We start from the raw sequence: 7,419 nt of genomic DNA, 5'->3' as shown, positions 1-7,419 counted from the left end.
GGGGGTTCCAAGATGCTGATTTCACTGGGTCTTTTTCCAGCTTAGATTTGGCTTCCCCATTGAATACTCGTGGTTTTGGGGTGTGCTTGGCTCTGTGTTTGAACTGTGGCGTCAGTTGTCTCGTGGTTAGGCTTTGGGGTGGAAAACTAAAGATTGTGGCTTGGAATCCTATCAAGGCTTAGCATTGTTCCTTTGGGAAAGGCACTTAACGCAAATTTTTCTCGCATTACCTGAGTGGGAATAGGTACCTGGCTGAAGACTGAAAGGTCTTGCCAGTTTGATAGTGTTTGAGGGCTCAATTGGTTGCTTGCACTGTATGCTCCCTGGGAAGCATAGAATGTTTGTGAGTGCTTTAGGGTCTGCTTGGGTGATGATGTAGGTTGTAAAGCTCACAGAATTTGCTATTGAACGGGATATGCACCATACAAATGCAATTTATTATCATCATTATCATTATACTACTACCTGCGAGTTTGTTTGATTTACGTCAGTCTCTGGCAAAGCTATCAACCTCTTCTTAAAATGATTTGCTCCGTAAACTTTTCAGTGTTCCCCTATTTTCCTAGTCTTCTTGGACATAATGTGATCCACTATCAATTTAAAAAAAATATAATACCAGTTCTCAGATTTCAAGGCAACAGCGTTTCAAAACTTGCGACCCACTGGAGATGTCGGTGTTGTGTGTCTCTTTACTGTCAGTGTCAGGTCGAAGTAACGTGGCCAAAGTATGAGACGGTCTTATTTGAATACAGATAAGTATGAATATTCGTGTCGGGATAGCCCTAACATGTTGATGACAGAAATACACTTTGCTTTTTCCCTAGAGCTGGACTTCATTTGACTGCTCAGTATTAATTTAATCTGATTAGAGTCCAGTTTGACACTGTCAGAATTTCCATTTCTTGATCCGGTTCATTTGATTTGTGTGTGTTTTTTTTTTTAACTTATATTTTTGTTGTTGTCGGTTTTAGAAGTGGGGGTTGCAAACATTGACATGTGATGACTTTGTAATTTATATATATAAATATATATATATATATATATATGTTTGTTTCCTGTTATGTAAAGAAATGAGTGACAGAAGAATTCCCATGTAACCTTTATGTGCAAGTCAACTGGCACTGTTGCTGTTTCAAGGAAAGAAAGTAACTTTAAATCGTTTCTACTCACCTCGTTGACCCCTTTATTTCCAAGGGGTGTGCTCTCCTACCGCCGTCAGCACTGATTGTCAGCTAAGCCGAGAAGCTGGTCAACAACCAGGACAGCTGTCTCATGTCTCGGTCTCGATAGACTCGCCATCTAGATATCTAGATCTAGCCCCTTCGTGACATATTCACACCTCAAATCTTGAATAGTGTCACTTTCCTCATTCTCGGTTTTCCCCATCTTGCCTATGTTTTAGAAAAACCTGCAAATCTTAAGTCAAAAAGTAAAATGGTCTTCCTTTTTAAAGTAACACGTTCGTCTGCTCAACTAGGCTTGTCTTTATTTTCTGTTGCAAATCTATCAGTAAACTTAGGAAATTTGATACCAATTTACACATTGTTAAATTTTCGAATACGAATCCATGCTGTGATTGTGGCTTTATCTCTGTACAGAAGAACTAGGGCCAGATTTCTTCTTCTTCTTCCTCGTTCTCGACAACAGCAGCTAGACAGTCAGTCCGATGTCGCGCACAAACTGTGTTGTTCGCTTCAACTCTGAGAGACTGCCATAGGGCTTTCTCTCAAGGGGAGTCACATTCTGCCACGTTTGTGTATGAAGGGTGGCGTAGCGCGGGCAGTGCTGAAGGATATGGTTGGCATTCTCTTGGTCGTGTCCACATTCACAGATCGCTGACTCTCCCATTTTTAATTTGGTGTGCATATGGTTAGGGCCAGATGATTTGCAGGACGTACATGTAATGCCATATTAAAGCAACCAGGAACAGCAAATTTTGCCAGCTTCCATGACGTCCATGGTATGGCGCTAAGCTGAAAATTACTCATTTTCATGACTTACCAGGCACATGTTAAGGCTACAAAGGGGTTAAACGGAGTCGAGTATTTTCCTTGGGACAGCAACAGTATGTTTTTACAGCCGGCAACTCATAGAAACAAATCTGTGCCTCAATAATCACTGGTGATTCATTGACGTCGCCACTCTTATTTGAATGGTGTGGTTATGGTGTGGTTGAAATGTGGAAAGGTGCTAATACATATAGAGTAGAATTTCTGTTACGCCGTATAAAAAGTGTACAATACTCCTGAGTGAGTGTCTTGAGCAAAATCTTGAAGCTTCAGCTAATTTTCAACTCTTGAATCCTGATTTTTCTTTTTTCATCTGAGTTTGGTTTGAGTAAAGGGAAAAAAACGTTGACAGCGATAACAATCTTGTAGCACCATGAAACAGCAAGACCAACAGGCAGAAACAACAGAGGGATAGGTAAGTGGGAGACCTCACTAGTGACCTCCCTCCACCCTCAATTTTTTTTAAAGTGTGAAAAAAAACAGAGATGCTTTTTAATATTTACGGTGTTTTCACAAGAAGAACAGATATTACTGAAAGCATTTTTCTTTGTAACCCCATAATAATTGTGCCTATAAACTCTTTTTGTTTGCAAATGCAACTTCAGAAGTTTTCAGGTATTTTCACAAAGCCCCAGTGTTATCCCTGGGGAAAAGTAAGGCTTGGGTAGTCTGAGTAAATATTTGTAATGTGGCTAAAGTGTTGAATGTAACTTTGAAGAAAATTGATAATGAATGCTAGGAAAACTTTAGACACGAAGAGGAAACATGGCTACACTTGTATCAGGAAGAATCTATGATGAATTTTGTCAAGACGGTTCAGCCTACAGTCTAGTCTGCTGCCTAATAATTTTTTGTCACTACTTTAAAAGAACCCCCCCCCTCTCAAAAATTTTTTTTTCACCAAATCCGTTGAGAGTTTTTTCTGTGTCCATACTGTACATATTGTGAGAGCGTCTGCTGTACTAGGATGTCGGCTGAAGTATGTTTGTGATGTGGGACTTTCACTTCGGTACTTTTGTAATACGCTATACAGGCTTTAGTTTTGTCCCCTTTTAGGTACCTCTTTTTGTGGGGACTCTGTCATGTCATGCCTATGTAAATGAATGACTTTGAACAACAAAGCTTTGTGACGTGTTGTCTTCTTGAGTCAGGATGCTGGAAAAATTGGAAAGTGTCGATTTACCCGTAGGATGAGGTTGTGTTTTGTGTGTATATAACATGTTTAAAACAGAAAAGAAGAAAGATGTGAGAAGTTGTTTAGGTTGTGGGGTTTTTGGGGGGAGGGGGGGGGTGTAAAAAACATTGAAAGATAAATTTGATACTTTGAAGTTTGCCTTGAAAAATGGACCCACATGTCATGCACCGAATTATACCACAACAGGTAAGAATGTGACCAAATTAAGTTCGAGCCATACTGATTGGAGACCTTGTTTGTGCTTTTTATTACCTCCCCTGGCTACATTTAATGATAGCAGACTGAATGAAAGACCAATATCATATGTCCTGCCTGTTTTCTGTTGTTCAAGATTTTTTTAAAAGCTATTGACATGATCCAAGAGTGAAAAAAAAACGTTTAACAGCAGAAGACTTGTAGTTCAGTGTTCATTGAGTATTGTGCCGTGTGTGATGAACTTGTCCTCTCTGCTGTCGGTTGACAAAATGCCTTTTTAAAAATTCACTGTAGTTTCGAGAAAAAAGACATTTTGTCAGCAAAGCCTTTTAAGAAAAGGCGTTCTTTCAAAGTTTGAATTCTAATTTATTTTAAAAAACTAGCCACAGTTTTACTTTGATTTTTTTCACCAAATTAAAAAAATTGGCGCCAAGAATGAAAGAAAGCTTGTTGTGAGCCGACGGCAGTTTTGTTTGTGATGGGTTTTTTGCTGCTGCTGTAGTTTCTCTCAGAGGAACCATTTTTATTTTTGTGATATCCCTCGTTATGTCAAACCCCGAGTTTGTTTGGGTTAAGCTTTTAACTACCGAGGGATATTTGATAAGTTGCCTTTCTTTTAGAGCGAGGCTTTAATTTATTCCTGATCTCTTTATGAGAATGTTCGTAGTCGTATAGTATATATGCCAATAAGAACACCCAAATTATCATATTTGTTTATTAAAGCTTCATCCAATCCATTACCACTGCTTTTTTGTCCCATGAAAAGTGTACGACAGTCTTCTCATTTGACCCCTTTACTTTCTACTTTCTTCTTTTTTTTTTTTTTTTTTTTTTTTTTTTTTTTTTTTTTTTTTTTTTTTTTTTTTTTTTTTTTTTTTTTTTAATTTTTTTTTTAGGTTAATTTACATGAATGCGTTTGCACAGATAGAGTATTTTAAAGCAGTTTTGATGCATGGAAGTGACCAGAGAGAGAACTTGTGTGGCAAAGAGTCGAGGAAGAAACATGTGAAATTTTTTTCCTGTTGTTTTGTTTACCTGGATACCTGGAACTGTCATCTCTGGCTCGGAGGTTGACGGGTAATGATCTGCCATTGCTTGCGGGTCACTAGCTGCAGTCATACACTCTTTCATACACTGGCCAATCCATGCCTTGATGTTATTGGTCCCCATTTATGTTTATGGCGTGTGAAATGATGATTAGTCCGGGTGTCACTCATACTATGTCATCCTTACAAATTTTGTTTTAAAAAGTTTATGCTGCTCTTTTCTTTTCTTTTTTGTCCCCATGGGTCTTCTTTGGACTACCGTACCAAGGTTTGTTTAGGTATATTGTACAGAGAAGACTGAGTGAATGAGTGACGGCCAGCTTATGTAATGTAAGCACCAGAAGGCTGCTATGCACAATATCGCGAACCATTTAAAAAGGAACAGTATAATGGTCAGTCATATTATCATCTAATCTTTTTTCTCAGTAACACGAGTCATATTGTCATGTCACCATTTAGATTGTTACTTGCCCTAGTGTGTTTGATGAATGCATTGTTTACAGGGGGGGGGGGGGGCTCTGTGTGGATAGTCTTCTGTGAGGAATACCCATTGAAAATATATGTGCATTTTCAGAGAATTACGTTTGTGAAGTGTGTTGAGAATACCGTCAACGTTCTTTGTGAAATGTCGTCCATTGCAAGAATGCATCAGGAATCATATTATGTCCCAAAATAAAGTCATTTCTTTTATGATTTAAGTGTATGTGTATGTACGTTATAGCTGGTAGCTATATATATATGTATGTGCATAAAGCAATCTTATCTTTTGTTTTTGTTTTCAGCCTGTCTGTACACAATTGTGATTGACACTTTCTACTTGAGTGAGTTGATGGTTCTCTATGTCTGAATAAAACATGACTAATTGACTTCAAAACTTCTTCTGGTTTTTTCTTTGTTCTTTCTTATTATACAGTGGATGGTTGGCAGGTGCTCTGGTGTGGTTGCCTCTTCTTTACTATAAAACATCTATCGTTTTTATCTCCCCTTCTTTTTTATGTTTGTTACTCTCTTGTAACAGCTCTAATCTTCTGGCGCTGATATGGCCTTATGCAGTTGCGAGCACCGTAAGTCCTCTATTAAAACTAAAACTCTAATTATACGTCAAGGAGAGTTTTTCTTTTTGGTTGTCTGGAGTGTAACTGTTAGGCTCCTTGCTTTGCAGCAGTGCCACTGACTAAAGTGTCTTTATGCTATTCCCGAAGGGGGAACATTTCTCGTTTTTATGCACAGTAGAATTGTAAATGGGCTAATTCAACAATGTCATGCTCATAACTGTGCATGAACTACAACAGGAAACTGCTGCTTTTTCTTTCCTAATCCTTACTACGTTCCTCGTCATTTTCCTCTACTTCTTTTATATGTCTGTCACACTCTTGTGACCTGCTATTTCCGGGGTGCCTCGATAGTCGAAGCAGACCTTGTGCTGTTGAAGCTAGAGAGTTGAGCAGAGTTAGTCTGATTCCCTGTAAAGACTTCTCTATTGTTATTGACATCAACCCCTTGGCGCTGATATGACCTTATGCAGTTGCGAGCGCCGTAAAAATTCTACTAAATAAATTTTTTAAAATCTTTGCTCTTCTTGCAAAAGCTTTGGATTTGGTTACAGGGGTTGGGGGGGGGGGGGTATTTTCTCCAGTATCTCTGTCTTTCCCTCGGGGACATACTTGCTTAGACCAAGTTGGCTCTGACAGACAGTGCTGAAGGAACACTTTGTCAGTTCCTTTTTGATGGAAATTGTAGTATCACAGGACATATGCAGCCATGATAACAGCTCTCGATGGGTGGTTGGCGGGTGCTCTGGTGTGGTTTGCCCTTTTTTTCCCTGTCAGACATCTTTCGTCCTTAGCTCCCCTCCTGCTTTTTTGTGTTTGTTACTCTCTTGCAACCCCCTCTGCCTCTTGTCTTATTTAGTTTTAGTACTGGTAGAGGCTTTACGGCGCTCGCAACTGCAAGTGGTCATGACTCATATGAGCGTCAAGGGGTGGGTGTCTACAGATAAGTCCAAACGGGGAATCAGACTTACTCTGCTCACCTCTCTTGCCTCAACGGCATAAAGTCTGCTTCGACTGTCAAGGCACCCCGGAAATAGCAGTTCACAAGAGAGTGACAAACATACAAAAGGAGTAGAGGGAAAATGACGACAGTAAGGATGAGGAAAGAAAAAGCAGCAGTTCCCCTATGTTGTTCCGGCACAGTATGAGCATGACATTGATAAATCATCCCATTAACAATTTTACTGTGCATAAGAGCATACACTCATATGACCTTATTCAATAAGTTATTGTATTACAAGAGTAAAAAAAACTCTTACTTGAGGGCGGTTGGCGAGTGCTCTGGTGTGGTCTGCTCTTTCTTTGCTATCAAACATCTATCGTCCTTATCCACTATTTCCGGGGTGCCTTGATAGTCGAAGTAGACCTTTTGCTGTTGAAGCTAGAGAGGTGAGCAGAGAAAGTCTGATTCCCTGTAAAGACTTTTCTGTTGAGACCCACCCCTTGGCGCTCATATGACCTTATGCAGTTGTCTGATTCCCTGTAAAGACTTTTCTGTTGAGACCCACCCCTTGGCGCTCATATGACCTTATGCAGTTGTCTGATTCCCTGTAAAGACTTTTCTGTTGAGACCCACCCCTTGGCGCTCATATGACCTTATGCAGTTGTCTGATTCCCTGTAAAGACTTTTCTGTTGAGACCCACCCCTTGGCGCTCATATGACCTTATGCAGTTGTCTGATTCCCTGTAAAGACTTTTCTGTTGAGACCCACCCCTTGGCGCTCATATGACCTTATGCAGTTGTCTGATTCCCTGTAAAGACTTTTCTGTTGAGACCCACCCCTTGGCGATCATATGACCTTATGCAGTTGTCTGATTCCCTGTAAAGACTTTTCTGTTGAGATCCACCCCTTGGCGCTCATGTGACCTTATGCAGTTGTCTGATTCCCTGTAAAGACTTTTCTGTTGAGATCCACCCCTTG

Source organism: Aplysia californica, unplaced genomic scaffold (assembly GCF_000002075.1).
Source record: "Aplysia californica isolate F4 #8 unplaced genomic scaffold, AplCal3.0 scaffold00069, whole genome shotgun sequence".
In the NCBI taxonomy this organism is placed as follows: Eukaryota; Metazoa; Mollusca; class Gastropoda; order Aplysiida; family Aplysiidae; genus Aplysia; species Aplysia californica.
Note: the sequence above shows the minus strand (reverse complement) of the source record.